Here is a 17,261-nt window from a genome sequence, read left to right on the forward strand (position 1 = left end):
GCGTACTTGTCTGTGTACGTACGTGTGTGTGTGTGTGTGTTGTGTGTGTGTGCGTGCGCATCCGTGTGTGTGTGTGTCTCTGTGTCTGTGTGTGTTGGTGCGTGTGCGTGTTGTGTGTGTGGAGTGTTTTGTGTGTGGGTGTGTCTGTCTTCTGTGTTTTCAACCTTTTCTTGTTTTTGCAGGTACAACTTTGATTGTTTTGCTTGTAGTCAATGTGTCTCATGTGCAGCTGCTTTGTAACAATGAAAATTGTAAAAGCGCTATATAAATAAAGTTGAGTTGAGTTGAGTTAAATGATGACAGAATTTTCATTTTTGGGGGAACTATCACTTTGGTTCAATCGTGACCTTGGCACAAACCTACGGTCCATGTCTAAATCTTTCAGAGAAAACCGAAATGTAAAGGGCTACAAAAAAAAATGATTTGGCCAATACTACAAAAAAGCTAACCTATACACTTCAGAGATAGGTGTTTTATACCATCACTTTCAATGGTCCTGTATATGTAATTTATGTTAATAGCAGGTCATATACTTCAGTGTGAAGACTTTCAGAACTGTCACGGGGTGTCAAAGAAGACCTGGTGTCAAAGTATGATAATTATAATATGATAATTACCGTTGCCACAATGAAGAAGGCTTTTTGAGATTCATTTTCTAGTAAATGCTTCCTAAGGTGCTTCAGCTCATGGCACAGCATCTCACTTGGATTTGAATCAAAGCTAATATTTAATAATAATAATAACTTTATAAAAAAAGCTTTTGTTCATTTCTGTGGATATTTTAAGAAATGAAATCCCCAGTAGCAAAACCTTGTCTGTGGTTTATTTATCTTTACCAAAAGTTTCTCTTTCATTTTTACTTTCTTTAAACAGCTCAATTAAAATCTTTCCATGTGAAACTCACTGTGGAATCTTTCTGTGCCTCAGTGTGCAGGAATGCAGTTATTTCTGTGTCTCTCTTCAGTCTGTAACACCGACAGCTCAGTCTAACGCCAATATAGCAACTACAGGAGCCAACTCAACTGCCCAGCCAGCACTTCACCTTTAAATAGCACAGAGAGAGAGAGAGAGAGACAGTAATGCAGTCGGATGTGTTGGAGGGTCTTCCTGACTCTTCATTTAGAGCTGCCGCTTATACGAATATTAGAAACCGATCCTGTGGCCCATTTTACCCCAGGAGTTCCTTCCTTTCTACAGGTGCTAAAGTTAGCGTTGGTTTGTATGTCCTAAACATTATAGCCACGGCTCTTGATCGAGTTACAGATTTAAGTCTATGAAACAAATATTCATTTTATTTTATTTTTCATACAGTAAAAAAAACCTGGTCCAGGTTCAGCTACAAGAACTGCACATTTGCATCTTCAGATGATTTGCCATTTTTCTACCACCAGCATTTATAGGCTACAAGAGTTTCAATTACAGACAAAACGTTTTTATCTTTTCTCAGATTATGTCATTGTGGGAATGTGCAAAATGTGTTTTGACCATCATATAATCAATTCTGTCATACTTTCCCCCTTGTAATGTCTGTCTTTCTCACAGGAGACAGGAGTTACCTGTTGGTCTGACAGCGGTGGAATATAAAAACATGGTCGGCTTGTATATCTGGAAGCCATAAATAGTGATTTCTCTCTGCATGCAGTCAAAGCTACGTCAGCCGAGGAACCCAAACACAAGAGCACATTCACTGTCATTCTATTCCTGTCTGTCTCTTTCTCTGTCTTTCTGACTGCTCCTGTCTGTCTCAGGCTCCACTTTCACTCTATTCCAATCTGCCTCTTTCTCACTGCTCCTGTCTCCGTCTGTCCGGTGTTCTCTCCTTTTATTCTGTTCATGTCTGTCTGTCAGGGCTCTTCTTTTATTATAATCCTGTCTGTCACTCTCTCTATTTCTGCATGTCTGTCTTACTCTCACTGTTCCTTTTAACTTCTGTATATCTCACACCCATTTTTCTGTCTGTCTGTCTCTTTCTGGCAATTCTCTTTCATTCTTTTCTAAATGTTTAGAGCCAAAACAATTGAGTCGAAATGTGAACCTGAACATATGCTTCTTGCATATATGTTAAAACACTCATCTTTCTTGGTCTCGCTTTCATTCTTTCTCACTTTGTGTTTTTCTTTATAATTTTGTCAGCAGTGACTTAATTCCAAATCTGAGCTGGTAATACAGAATAAAAGCAGTACAGAATTTAGAACTGGAGTGAGGCGGCACATCGGTCCTGGAGAGCTTGACTTTAAATTGCCGGTTTCTGACTTTATTACTAATGAGTATATGATTTTGGATCCTCTGTTGGAATAAGAAACGCAGAGGTTTATTCAACCGTCATGTCCCAGATGTAAGAAAAACAAACAAGATTTCTGCAGTTCAAGCATTTGTTTGCAGTTTTCTTACAGTATTTACTTATTCAGATGCTTAGCTGTCAGGGAGTTACAGGCAGCAGGCGCAGACAGAGTGGAGTGAACAGAAAGTTTTATTATAAATAAAAACTGAAACAAAAACCCAGGATGGGGAAAAATACGAACAAAACAAGACTAAAACAAACACTACCCTCAGGGGAGGGGCAAAACAAAGGCAGTCCAAAGATAAACAATAATCCAAACGGTAGGCAAGACAAGGCTATAGGGAAACTTGGACGAAAGGGTAACCTCACTGGACTAACACATGATAGCAGGACGAGGGCATAAAACGAACCATCACTGGACAGAGGGAACTGGGGCTAGATAAAGGGGAACGCTAACGATAGTGATTACACAGGGCAGGTGAGGGGAATGAAACACTAATGGGACAATGAAGGGGAAACAAGGGGGCGGGGCCAAAGCACGAGACAAGAAGACACGTGGCGCAATGTCATAACAAACAGCCACGTGCCTCCACACAAGACATAACACACACACACACACACACACACACACACGCACGGCTTTGGTTGACTATCCCCGTGGGGACAGTCCATAGGCGTAATGTTTTTATACTGTACAAACTGTATATTCTATCCCTAACCCTATCCCTAAACCTAAAGATCATAGAACACTTTTTGCATTTTTAGATTTGTAAAAAATATTGTTCTGTACAATTTATTAGCTTTTTTGCCCCTGGTCCCACCGGGATGTACAAACTTGACAGCACCACACACGCAACACGCTAGCAACCACACGTCACACACACACCCACACACACACACACACAACACAACCACAACGGGCAACCACATTGCAAACGCACAACACACACTACCACAACGAGAAGTGTTAACAGGTGGAGTTAGCACTTGCTTAAAAGAAAACAACACGACACGCCGCACGCACGCACGCACGCACGCACACACACACACACACACACACACACACACGCACACACACACAAGACATGGTACTGTCATGACCCTGTCCACAAAACTAGGAAACTCTGGACAAGAGGACAGGATCATGACACTTAGCGTCTCAATAAAGGTATTAAAGACAGAACATCCATATTTCTTCCAAATTCATTTTATCTAAACATTAACTTGTGTACCTTTTACTGTATGTTAAATTGGTTTCCATGTTTTTTGAAATTCACAAGCTTGAATTAGATATTTATGCTTTTTCTTATATTTATATATGCTTATGGCATTATACAAACAACATAAATTTGTACCTTCTTAGGGGCTTAAATGGAAAGTTCACCCAAAAATGAAAATTCTATCATCATTTACTCACCTTGTCATTTCAAACCTGTATGACTTTCTTTTGCAGAACACAAAAGTAGATATTTTGAAGAATGTTAAAAAATGAATAATGGAGGTACCCATTGACTTTCATTTGGTTTTGTGTCCATACAATAGAAGGTAATGGGTACCGCCGTTGATTAGTTACCAACATTCTTCAAAATATCTTCTTTTGTGTTCTGCAGAAGAAAGAAAGTAATACAGGTTTAAAAATGACATGAGGGTGAGTAAATGGTGACAGAATTTTCATTTTTTGGTGAACTATCACTTTGAGAACCACAAGTCACTGTGCACTTTAATTATAAAAAAAACAGCGGATCCCTTTTGTGTCCCAGAAAGTCATAAAGGTTTGGAACAATGACAATGAGTAAAAGATGACAGCATTTTCATTTCTGGGTGAAATATTAGGAGAAACATCTGAGCAATAACATTTTCCTTTGGGTCTTCACCAGCGAGTAATGAGTTTGTGACTAATGCACACCTGCAGATTTAGATGGAGGTAGAATAATATAGAGACGACTATATAAACATGCACACAGACTCTAGCATTTGTTTCTTTATCCTCTCTCTCTCTCTCTCTCTCTCTCTCTGTAGTGGCTGAAGGGTTGAACCTATTAACTCATATCTGAGTGTATGAGCAGCAACGGAAATAAACATGGCTTATGATGTGATGTGCGTCCAGATCCAGATAATAAAGGTCGATCCCACAGGAATGTGAAGATATTCTGAGGTTTATTAAATGAAAACACAGAAGCTATGGAGGAGCTACTGCAGAAGAGAAAGAGGAAGCAGTGAGCGCGTTATATTGTGTTTGTATTCGGCTATCACTCAATGACATGCAGATGGTAAATAATGTACAGGAGGAAGATGGATGTCTTCGGCTCAATATGGACTCGTTAGGACCTAATGTGGGCTCTGTGGATAGGACGAGTGATAAAGATAGCATCAGTGACATGAATGATGTATTATCCTGACCAACGTATGCATACAACATAATTTAAATATATGTCCCTAGCCTTTCATGTGAATTTGTGTCAAATGTGAATTATGCTATGTATCTTATGAACAGAAGCATAACAAAACTAGTTTAAAGGGAAAGTACACCCAAACATAAACATGTAGATGTATTCATCATGTCATTTTGTCTGAGCAACACAAAGATATTTTGAGAAATGTCTCAGTGGTTTTGTGTCCATGCAATGGAAGTCAATGGGGCCAATGTGTTTGGTTTTCAACATTCTTCAAAATATCTTCTTTTGTGTCCTTCAGAAAAAAACGAAAGCCATATAGGTTTGGAATGACATGAATATGATTAAATGGTGAAATAATCTTCATTTTTGGTGGTTTTGTGTCCATGCAATGGAAGTCAATGGGGCCAATGTGTATGATTTCCAACATTCTTCAAAATATCTTATTTTGTGTCCTTCAGAAAAAAACGAAACCCATATAGGTTTGGAATGACATGAATATGAATAAATGGTGAAATAATGGAGAAATAATCTTCATTTTTGGTGCTGTTGTGTCCATGCAATGGAAGTCAATGGGGCCAATGTGTTTGGTTTCCAACATTCTTCAAAATATCTTATTTTGTGTCCTTCAGAAAAAAACGAAAGCCATATAGGTTAGGAATGACATGAATATGAATAAATGGTGAAATAATGGTGAAATAATCTTCATTTTTGGGTTTGTTTGAATGGTGGTTATCGAGCTTTGACAGAAGCACAATGGTGCTTGTTGACAGAAGCATCATTCCTATTCACATTCTTATAAAACTGTCAAAAACGCTGCTGGAGTCGCACCATCTGCAAATTATTTGCTTGACATTAAAAATGATTTAATTAACCAACCTCAGATGTCGCCAATGCAAATGTATGATTATTGACTGTAAGTTGTAATTTTGCTAAACCAGCTTTCAAGTAGCAAAATGACGCAAATTAAATAGGTTTCTGTCCAGCATGAAGGCAGGAAAACAGAGCAAAATACTGGGTTGATTCTTTATTGTGTAATTTTAAAATGTTAAAATTTTGTATTTATTTTTTCTATAGAAAATATCCATATTTGACCAAACCGTAAAATAACCCAACATAGGTTTATTTAAACCGGATGATGAATTTCTCCATACCTTTACCCAACAACAAGTTAAAGGTCCAGTGTGTAATTTTTTGGAGGATCTATTGACAGAAATGCAATATATATACATAACTATGTCTTCAGAGGTGTATAAAGACCTTACATAATGAAGCGTTATGTTTTTATTACCTTAGAATGAGCTATTTCTATCTACATACACCGCGGGTCCCCTTGCATGTAATGCGCCATGTTCCGTCAGCCGTCGTAGTGTTTCGAACGGGAGGGGGAGGGGTGGAGTGAGCGGTTGTTTGCAATTCGCAACCTTGCTGCTAGACTGGACCTTTAAAACAACCTAGCATTTTTATCAAGAAACTTTGGTCAAAAATCTTTAAAGAAATCATATAAAAATGAATAAATGTATACAAGAAATGCATCTCTCATAATAGCCGTGCAGTCTGAAGTGTTATGCAAAAGCCATGAAAACAATTTTTCTCCTCGCAATAAAAATAACATCTAATGTATGGAAATGTATTTGATTGATAACTGTAAATTGTCTCTGTGCTGCTTTTCAACCTCAACAAGTCCTCCAGCACCTCCTCCTCTGAACTTTTCTCTCTAGTTACATATTTTACAGACAGAAGAATCACCAAGAAACCTTAAACAATTCAATAACTCATTTTACACATTAACCTATACTTTCAGTTCCTTGGCTAGTCAACGTGCTCAATTTTTGAATGCCACTCGCCAAATATAAATCAGTCTTTCTTCCATGATATGTCTTTGAAGGTCTGAATTCTCTTCTATACTTCAGTTAAAAAAGGATCAGATATCAGTTCTGTGCTCTGTGGTTCCAGCCTATGGAGTTTTGTACATTTTCCCAGTTCTCCCAGTACAAAAGAGCCCATTAAACGCAACTGAATGCCAAGTGTGTACACAGAGCTGTGGAGAATTGAGAGAAAGAGATCTTTCATAGGAGCTTCTCTCACGCTTTCGTTCTGTTTTTCTTTCTTTCTAATTCGTCCTCTTAAGATCTTTCTCTCTTTGCGGCTCATGAGTCAACGATCATTGCAAAGATGAAATGGAGCTAAAATTCCAATGCAAAATGATGTCAAATGAGAGAGAGACTGTCTGGAGAAAATACTGGAGATGGACAGACGGGCAGTTAATTGAATGGATTGTGCATGAGGATGCATGCCTGTCTATAAGAGAGAGAGAGAGAGAGAGAGCGGTTTAGGGTCCTATTGATCCAGTATATTTAAGAATGCAAGGGCACAGAAGCCAAAACCCCCTCAGGGCGAGAAACGCCCTCCAATCAATACTGAGAAACCTTCTGCCTGAAGCGTAACCTCACACACGCAGGTTTGTTTGACTGTAGTGAGGACATCTCATACACTTTCATTGTTTTCATACCAGGCTAAAGAAATTCTGTTGTCTACCCCTAAACCTAACCTCACACAAACCTATTGACGTTAAGACTAGATGTCATTTTCGTATGCAATGGTTCCATCATTTCCTGGCATTGAATGCAGGTAGAAGAAACACTTGAAAGTCTTGATGTGGCTGTTTCATGCATCCCTGTGCCATGCCACTCTTCAAAACCAACTTTAATGCGTTCCCTTTCAGACAGCCAAGCTTTTGTTTTACAGAGATCATTAGCTTGCGGCAGGTCTTTGCTCAGTCTTTCCTCAAGCATGTTGGTTTCTGCCGAATGTGTGGTTGATTTATCTTAAGTGTGTGTCGCCCGGTTATGATGTAGAGAGAGCAATTTTCCCATGAAGTCCTTTTCCTTTTGATTAAGAACAAAAGACCTCAACAGCTTTGGAATTGGGATATTTAAAGGCGCCAGTATGTGACACTTATGTTTAGTGCTTTGACAGACTCCCTTTTTAGGGGTTTTGATAAAGCTAGGCTTATATAAAGGAGTTTTACCGTGAAGAGGAAAAGATGTGATCTGCAGTTTATCAAATAATATGCCATGCACGAGATCCTTAAATTGTGCTCTTTGAGAGACAAACCTCTGGACACAGCAATCTAAAGAGGGATTAATTAAAATAATGACTATAAAATAACCTTTATTTTGAATTTGCAATAACAAAGATGATGTGTGGTCTCTTACATTAAAACAGGAGTAGGCTATGTTCTGTTAAACTGCCGTTTTGAAAAAAAAATCCATGTCTTATGCCGCCATGAGTAGCCTCATGAACATTGCAATCAACTGTATTGCTAAAAAGCTGATGAAATAAATTAAAAAGTAGGGATGCACGATAAATTATCGGCTACGATCGGGTTAAATAAATTATGGTTAAACCACTTCAGCTGCTCACATTTAAAATCCAGTACAGTACTGTATTTCTGTCATGATCATTCACATACTGCTATTAGCAAAACATTGTTAATGCAGGTACAGTATGCAGATATTTATAAATTATAGGAACAAAAGCATGTTGTTTAAGCTGATTGCTGTCTGAATGCTTTCTGTCTTACACCTGTTAGACATGTGGCTATTAAGAACATTTTTCTGGGTTGCTCTGGAAGTTAAGAAGTTTAGAAGTTAAAGAATCTTTAACTAGTGTAAAGTAGGCTTTTCAGAGAAAATAAGAAAACTAATGGTTACCTTGTTTTCTGCTGTGATTGTTTTCAAATAGAAGCAGTTGTCCACTTTTTGCCTTTTGTTTTAGTCTCAGATGTTATATTAATATTTAGATACTGTGCTGTATATCGGCCAATATATCGATTATCAGCTTCCAGTGTTAAATAATTCGTATAATTATTACATTTTTCGGCCAAAATTTACATATCGTGCATCCCTATAAAAAAGTAATACAAAAAGTCCTACAACTAATTATGATTAAAATGATAAGATGTGCGAATAGATGTTGATTTCTTCTAAATACAACTTGTGTGTGTCCATGGTCAAAAATGGTTCCCTTTCTGTCGGTCTTTCGACATTGTGTCGAACCGACAGAATGGGGTTTGATCTTGAGAACCTATCATCTCTGATTGTACTGTTAAAAGGCCAATGAACTTGACGAATGGCATGGCATGTCAGTCTCCACCCCGTACATACGGGTACAAAAGGAAGATGGCGTGCCCATTCATTCACCTTTTGTTCTTCGGAATCTGCTAAGCTGAAATGCTGAGCGCATTATCTCCTGATTATCTACATGGATTCTACGACGCAGAGCAGCGGATTCATCCTGGTTTGTGCAATTTCCCCTGGGCGTTTTGGTAGCGAGCCAAAGGTGTCTATTAGAGCAAATTTCCTAAAAGAGCTAAATTTCTCACAGCGTGCACTTGTCGCCAGGCATGTCTCGCCACTGTAATCTTGGATGTGACCACCTCGTCCTCGAGTCTGACAGGCATGATACCTGCATCCCATGTCTGGGTCACCAGCATGCTGAAGTAGCGTTCGTGGATACGGCATGTCTGCACTGCGAGACATGTCTATCAAGGTTTTGCTGTCACGGTTGGCTGTGTTCTTTTTGGACAAAGCCACAACATTGTCTGAGATGGTGATATGGGGGTTCCCATGGACGTTAACCTGTTGCTGCAATGCCGCTGACTGTCCAGGCTCCGTTACGCTCACCTAACCTGTCTCCGATGGGCGGCAGTTGACCGTCCCATAGCGGATCCCTGTCGACAACCGACCACATCGGGCACAGCTACAGCGATACCACCGCTTTCGGGCAGCACTGGGACGGCCCTGCCACATCCCACCTCAAGCCTTTTCAGGGCCTGGCACCCAATCTGTCTCTAAAAGAGTTTCCTTTCTCCCTGGGTGTTCCAGCATGCAGCAGCCTCAACTCGACGTTGCGTCAAGCCAATCCCGCAGTCCTCAGCACTCTCCACTTGACGGTGCGTCATGCAGCAAAGACTTAAGGCAGGTAAGTCAGCAGACCCGCTCGCCTCCCCAGGGTCCTGTCCCTGGTGAGTCAGCCGTTCTGCCAACCACAGAACCTCCCCCCATGGGGGCGATGTTGCAGATCTCCCCGCTAGTTCCTCTGTCGAGGTGTTTGGGGCCTGGTCACAGCTCCCCAGCCCGTCGCGGTGGCTAGTAAGGACGATCCGTCTAGGCTACGCGTTCCAGTTCGCTAGGTGCCCGCCCAAGTTTCGGGAAATTCTGCACCTAGAATGCTCCCGTGCTTCAGGATGAGGTCGCCACCCTTCTGGTGAAGGGAGCGATCGAGCCCGTCTCTCTGGCCAAGATGTCTTCATCGTCCCCAAGAAAGATGGGGGGCTGTGCCCCATCCTGGACCTGCGCACTCTGAACAAGACCCTTCACAGATTCCCATTCAGAATGTTGATGAAGAAGCGCATCCTGACGTCTGTCCGACATCAGGATTGGTTCGTGGCTATTGACCTGAAGGACGCGTACTTTCATGTCTCGATTCTCCGATGGCACAGACCGTTTCTTCGGTTTGCCTTCGAGTGTCGAGCATACCAGCACAAGGTCCTGCCCTTCGGTCTGGCCCTGTCTCCCCATGCCTTTACCAAGGTCGCGGAGGCTGCTCCCGCTCCCCTCAGGGAGCAGGGTGTGCGTATCCTCAACTATCTCAACGACTGGCTTATGTTGGCTCACTCGTGAGATCTGTTGTGTACGCACAGGGACCTTGTGCTCCGGCACCTCGACCGATTGGGTCTACAGGTCAACTGGGAAAAGAGCGAGCTCTCCCCTACGCAGAGCACCTCTTATCTCTGTATGGAACTGGACTCTGTTACCATGGACCCATCCTGCAGTGGCATATCAATTGCCTGGAGTTGCTGGCTGCTTGGCTTGCTTTGAAGAGGTTCCTTCCTCTCATTCAGGGCAAGTACGTGCTGCTCCGCATGGACAGCACAGCTGCCGTGGTGTATGTCAACCACCAGGTGATGTCAACCACCAGGTGGCATTTGCTCATGGCAGATGTCGCAACTCGCCCAACGCCTCCTCCTCTGGAGTCAGCTGAATCCTTGCGGGCCACTCATATCCCGGGCGACCTCAACCAGACAGCCTACGCGCTCTCTCGGCAGGTCACGCTCTGTGGAGAGTGGCTACTCCATCCCCGCGCCGTCCAGCTCATTTGGGAGCAGTTCGGGCAGGCACAGGTGGACCTTTTTCCTCCCTGGACACCACCCATTGTCCCCTTTGGTACGCCCTGACCGAGGCCCCCCTCGGCACGGAGCTAGTACAGGTCCTGTGCAAGGTCAGGGAAGAGGAGCATAATGTTCTATTGGTTGCACCCTATTGGCCCAACCAGACTTGGTTCTCAGAGCTAACGCTTCTCACGGCAACTCACCCTGGCCGATTCCCCTGATGAAGGACCTTCTTTCTCAGGGGAAGGGCACGGTGTGGCACCCGAGACCAGACCTCTGGAACCTCCACGTCTGCCTAGATGGGACGAGAAGATCCTGAGTGACCTGCCTCCTGCAGTCATGAGTACTATCACTCAGGCAAGAGCAGCCACTAGGCAACTGTACGCCTACAAGTGGCGCCTCTTTTCATCTTGGTGTTCTTCCCGTATGGAGGACCCACAGAATTGTGCGATCAGTGTCGTGCTGTCCTTCCTTCAAGAAAGGTTAGAGAGCAACCTCTCTCCTTCCACGCTCATGGTAAATGTTGCCGCCATTGCTGCACATCACACTCTTGTGGCAGGTAAGTCTCTCAGGCAGCACGACCTTGTCATCAGATTCCTGAGGGGCGTGAGGAGGGTGAATCCTCCCCGACCATCCTGCGTACCCTCTTGGGACCTTAATGTTGTACTGTTGGGCCTGGGGCCCCATTTGAGCCCCTAGGGAAGCCGCTCTACCTCATCTCACAATGAAGACGATTCTCCTAGTGGCGCTCGCTTCCACCAAGAGGGTAGGGGATCTGCATGCACTCTCTGTGTCCAACGAGTGCCTAGAGTTCGGGCCGGGTGAAGCCCACGGGGTGCTGAGACCCCGGACTGGCTACGTGCCCAAAGATCCCATCACTCCCTTCAGGGACAGGTGGTGAACTTGCTGAGCTCTGAGCAGCTCTTTGTCTGTTTTGGAAGACAGCAGAAGGGGAGAGCTGTCTCCAAACAGAAATTGGCGCACTGGATCATGGACGCCATTACCTTGGCGTACCGATCCCAAGATCTCCCATGCCCACTGGCACTGGCTCAGGGCGCCTCTCTGACAGACATCTGCAGAGTTGCGGGTTGGACTACGCAATACATTCACGAGGTTCTACAAACTTCGTGTAGAGTTGGTGTCTGCCCGCGTCTTGCACACCAGGTTAGACCGACGGCCGGCTGTGCATACGCCTGCGAAGCGCCTCCTCCTCTTCATCAGGTGAGTCAGTGCGCTGTTCCAGCTTCCCTATTTCCCCCACTGGATGAAGTATAAGCATTCCATCCATCACTAAGCACTTCGAGCTTACAAGCCGGGCAGAGCGGCTCGTATTCCAAGCCCAGTATAGGTGAGTTTCCCTCACGAGGTGAACCCCTATACCTGAGCTAGTGCTCCACACGTAGTGACGTTTCCTCACTCTTGGTTCCCCTGTCGGTTAACCTGTGACCTCCCCTTGGTGGACTCCACCGCTTCTGTGCACCCCTGGTTGGGGCCCCGCACTACTACTCCCATGAGATCTTCCCACTGGTGAGACCGTGTAGGTATTCCACGTATTATCTCCGTACGGCAGATGTGGTCTCTGTAGCGTTCCCCCCTCAGGCGAGGGGATAGTGCTTCCCAGTGTTCCTTACGGTGCCGGGCGGCTATCTCGCCCCTAGAGTAGCAAAGGCCACCACCTGTACGGCTGTTAGTAAGAGCTCGTCTTATTCACACAATTGATGCCTTACTACACCACTGGAAGGTTACAATTCGCGGATACGCTCACTTGTGACTCGCCCACGCCAGTCAGTGTCGCTCCGCTAGAAGTTGTGACGTGGCGCAGCACCGTGGCGTTTCGTATACGAACCCCATTCTGTCAACACAATGTTGGGAGACCGACAGAAAGGGAACATCTTGGTTACGTATGTAACCTCAGTTCCCTGATGGAGGGAATGAGACGTTGTGTCCTTCATGCCACAGTGCTTCACCGTCTGCTGCAGCAACCGAGAATGCCTCTCAGGTTCCTCAGCCCAAAGGTGAATGAATGGGCACGCCATCTTCCTTTTATGCCCGTATGTACGGGGTGGAGACTGGCATGCCATGCCATTCACCAAGTTCATTGGCCTTTTAAAAGTACAATCAGAGATGATCAAACCCCATTCTGTCAGTTTGACACAACGTCTCGTTCCCTCCATCAGGGAACTGAGGTTACATACGTAACCAAGACATTTTCACGTCTCCTTTGTTTTATATGTGTGTTCTTCGTGCCGCTCTGCGCATATGGTTCGAGAGCATGCAGAACCGTTTGCTCTCGCGGCACGCAGCATGACGTCAACACACCTGTGTCATGGCCTTGACATAAATGTACCAATGGTCCTGTTAAACAGCGCGTTCATCTCGACAGTTTTTCTACAGTACGCAGGCGAAACTACGACAGAGAGAGGGCGGAGCAGCATTTGTGAATTGAGTAAAGATAAGCAGTTCTGTATTTTATGAACTCCAGACCAGCTGTCAGCATCCAAAGAGTGACGCCATTGCTTTGGTTTCCTTGCAAATGCAACATTTTACTATAATAAAACCAATGGTCAATATATCTGAGGCGTATATTACCAATTTTTATACAACAGGTAACATTATAGTCATTCAAAAGGGCAATGGATGAATATTTAGCTATTGTACCTTTAGATTGGCCGTAGCTAAGTGTTCATTTATTTACAGGAGTGACATTCAAAATATATCTAACTTAGGGAGGGAAAGAGGGATCTGTGTAGCACTATATCTGTGTAGTACTGTATCTATAAAGATAGGAGCCGTCTTAGGTAAGCAGGCCTTCAAATAGTTTTGTATAAACCATTTAGTAGCTTAGCTACATTTAGACGTTTTGAAAGTGTTTCGTTTTGTGGTGTGTGTGTCTGCATCCTACATTCAGAAATGTGGAATAGAAGTGTGGTTTCTGTCTCAGTAATTACTTGCTTTTCCATGCCAACATGCCTAGAAACACACAAACACATACCTCTCGCTCTCTCGCTCTCTCGCTCTCTCTCTCTGGTCCCATTTATAGTCCCACTGTCTAGATAAGTTCTCAGATTTCTAGTTTTGTAAATTGTTTTAACATTGTCGTCCTCTTTTTTTGTGTGCCACTGCCACACCAATTTGTTTTTACTTTAAGGTTTGGCTATACCAAGATTTTTTTAAATATCCTTTGAATGTCATAAAACATTTAAAAACTGTAATGAAGTGGTCAAGAAAGAGTCTTAAATGGCCCACGTTATGTTTATCTTTAAATCAAATGATGTCCACAGGGTTTGGTTTTAGTGGTGGAGTTATAGAAGTATATCAACCTGGTGTTAAAACATCAGAAGTCTGTGTGATTTCCTCACTTTCCTCACTGAATTGTGTGCGTGTGTGCATGTGTGTGTGTGTGTGAGAGAGAGAGAGAGAGAGAGAGAGAGAGAGAGAGAGAGAGAGAGAGAGAGAGAGAGAGAGAGATCATCATGCTTTTGATTTCATATGCATGAAGTGCTGTATGTTTAAGTTTGATTCTCATTGCTTCGTACCCACACATACACAAACAGCTCCTGTTCCTCATTAAGCAGAAGGCTCTTTCATGGTAAGGTCCAATAAAACATGAATGAGTCTGTCTGGAGCAAACATGGGCTGAGAAGCTTATTTGTGTAATTATTACAGCACAACCCATATAGCAGATCTTCCGCCACCTGCCACCACACCAGCCCGGCTCTACTGGGGTTCAACCACATTGGCCCATGTCAGCAAGCTCACTTCCCATGTCAATGTAATAAAGTGTTTTGGAGGGAATTTCAAACATTGTTACTGTAATATAGCGCTTTTAAAATCTATAGACTTTTAATTTAATGTGAGTGATGCTTGCCTGCGCATGAGTTATGATGTTGGATTTGGCCTTAGAATTGTCCTACAATATCTCAGGATTTTGTGGTTTTGTTCACACTGCAAATCAATCCAATTTATTTCTGATCTTTAGAACATGCTATACTCTGCAAGATTTCAGTTTTGGACTATGTTTTCAATATTCAATTTGAACGCAATGTAAATGTAAGTCTAGATGGGTCTGGGTTTTGTATGGAAAGTATGAGCAGCTAAATGATTCTTTGAAATCTTTAGCTTTGATACAGCACAGAATGTATACATTGCATTCCGATATACATTCATATGTATACATATTATAGAATATATATTTTAGTATGCGTGCTGAGACAAGCATCACTGTTATTTGTTCCCTTTCTGTCGGTCTCTCAACGTTGTGTCGAACCGACAGATGGGGTTCGCTCTTGAGAACCTATCAACTTCTGACTAGTTTAGAAAAGGCCAATGAAATTGGTGAATGAAATTTGCATGCCGGACTCCGCCCCCGGATATCCGGGTATAAAAGGGAGACGGCGTGCTGCATTCATTCACCTTTTGTTCTTCAGAGCCTTCACACATGATCGACTTCAAGACTTCAAACTCTACACCGAATTACTGCTGGAATCTTACGACGTGGTGCAGCGGACTGTCCCTTCCTGCAGCGACTTCCCCTGGGCGTCTCGGCAGTTCCAGAAGTGTTTGAGTTTTTTTCTCTAAAAGAACCAATTTCTCCAGCGTGGCATGTCCCGCTGTTCTCGTGGGTGCAACACACAATCGAGGAGGGGGACGGACATGAGGTCTGCTTCCAGTACGCTGGGGCAGCCCTTGGGGATACGTCCTGCCCGCACTGCGGGCGGTTGACGATTCAGACGTTGCGTCACTGGTGGCTGTGTTCCCACGGGACTCCTCATCTGCTTCCCATTCCGTGACAGCAGTGGCGTTGCGTCACTGGTGGCTGTGTTCCCACGGGACTCCTCATCTGCTTCCCATTCCGTGACAGCAGTGGCTACGGCCCTGCCGACCGCTACGGCGAGCAGCGAGGGTGGTATGAGGATTACTGTGAGCGCTAATCTGCAAGCCATTGGCTCGCGGACCGTTCGCACCTCGTCTCGCTCGTTTGACCGTTCCCCATGAGACGGTCCCACCGTCTTGTTCCTCAACCACGTATTCGGAAATGGTGTGGGATGATGAGATGTCCCTTGCAGCATCGGAGGGTGACTTACTGGCATCTGACTCCGACGATTCCTCGGAGCTCCCTCCTTCGGGGGGTCGAGCCCAGGAAGAAGCGGACGTCGAAATGTGAGCCATGCTTTCCCGGGCCGCCGTGAGCATTGGGTTGCAGTGCCCGCACTGCCTCTACCAGCGCTCGCGGCTGGATACATGGTGCCTCGGGTTTGGGGCAGCTAGAGGATATCAAGCATATCCTCCCCCGCTGCGATTCGGCCTCCCTCTGGCCGTCGAGATCCCATGCATCGTCTGCTTCCCAGCAGCCCTGGTCCTCTTCGACGCCCTCCGGCTCCGGCGCCGCCCACTCAGGCGGCCCCCCAGAAGAAGACATCGAAGAGGAGACCACCACCCTATCAGGAGCTGCGGCGGAAGCCGAAGCGGCCCTCATGGGAAGACCCCAGGGAGATCGAGAATACCTTCTGTCCTGACCCCAACCATTCCATCGCTGGTTGGTCGATCCGAGACGGTTCCTGCCCCGTCCCAACAGCCCACTTCTAAGAGTTTTCTCTCTCTCTGGGTGTTTATTACAGCCGCTTTCACCCTCTACACGACGGTGTTCGGCAACTCGACATTGCGTCACGGCGAGACCCAATGTCGAGGATAATCAGCAGCCTAAGCACTCTCAATCGAGGGTGCGTTGTGCTACATCATCGTCTGGGTATTTATCACAGCCACTCTCACCCTCTACACGACGGTGTTCGGCAACTCAACGTTGCGGCGAGACCCAATGTCGAGGATAATCAGCAGCCTAAGCACTCTCAATCGACGGTGCGTTGTGCTACATCATCGCCAGGCAGGTAAAACAGCAGAGCCGATCTCCTCTCCGGGGGCCCCTCCACGACGAGGGATCCGCACTGCCAGCCATCAAACCACCCCCCGGGAGGTCGATGAAGCAGAACGTACCCCTAGCCTCCCTGTCTCGGTCCCTGGGAGCCTGACAAGAACCGTCCCAAACCGTCACGGTGACTACGGGATACGATCCGTCTCGGCTACGCGATCCAACTCCCCAGATGCCCGCCCAAGTTTCGGGGCATCCTCTCAAACCTCAGTCAGAGGCAAGGATGCTCCCGTGCTTCGGGCCGAGGTCTCCACCCCTCTGGAGAGGAAGCGATTGTGCTCGTCCCTCTAGCCGAGATTTTCAACGGGTTTTACAGCCCGTACTTCATCGTCCCCTCAAAAAGGGGGGGTTGCTAGATCTGCGTACCCTGAACAGGCACCAACACAAGCTGCCGTTCAGGATGCTCACGCAGAAGCGCATCCTGATGTCTATCAGATGTCAAGATTGGTTCATGGCAATCGACCTGGAGGATGCTTACGTTCATGG

This window comes from Triplophysa rosa, linkage group LG5 (genome assembly GCF_024868665.1).
Source record: "Triplophysa rosa linkage group LG5, Trosa_1v2, whole genome shotgun sequence".
Lineage (NCBI taxonomy): Eukaryota > Metazoa > Chordata > Actinopteri > Cypriniformes > Nemacheilidae > Triplophysa > Triplophysa rosa.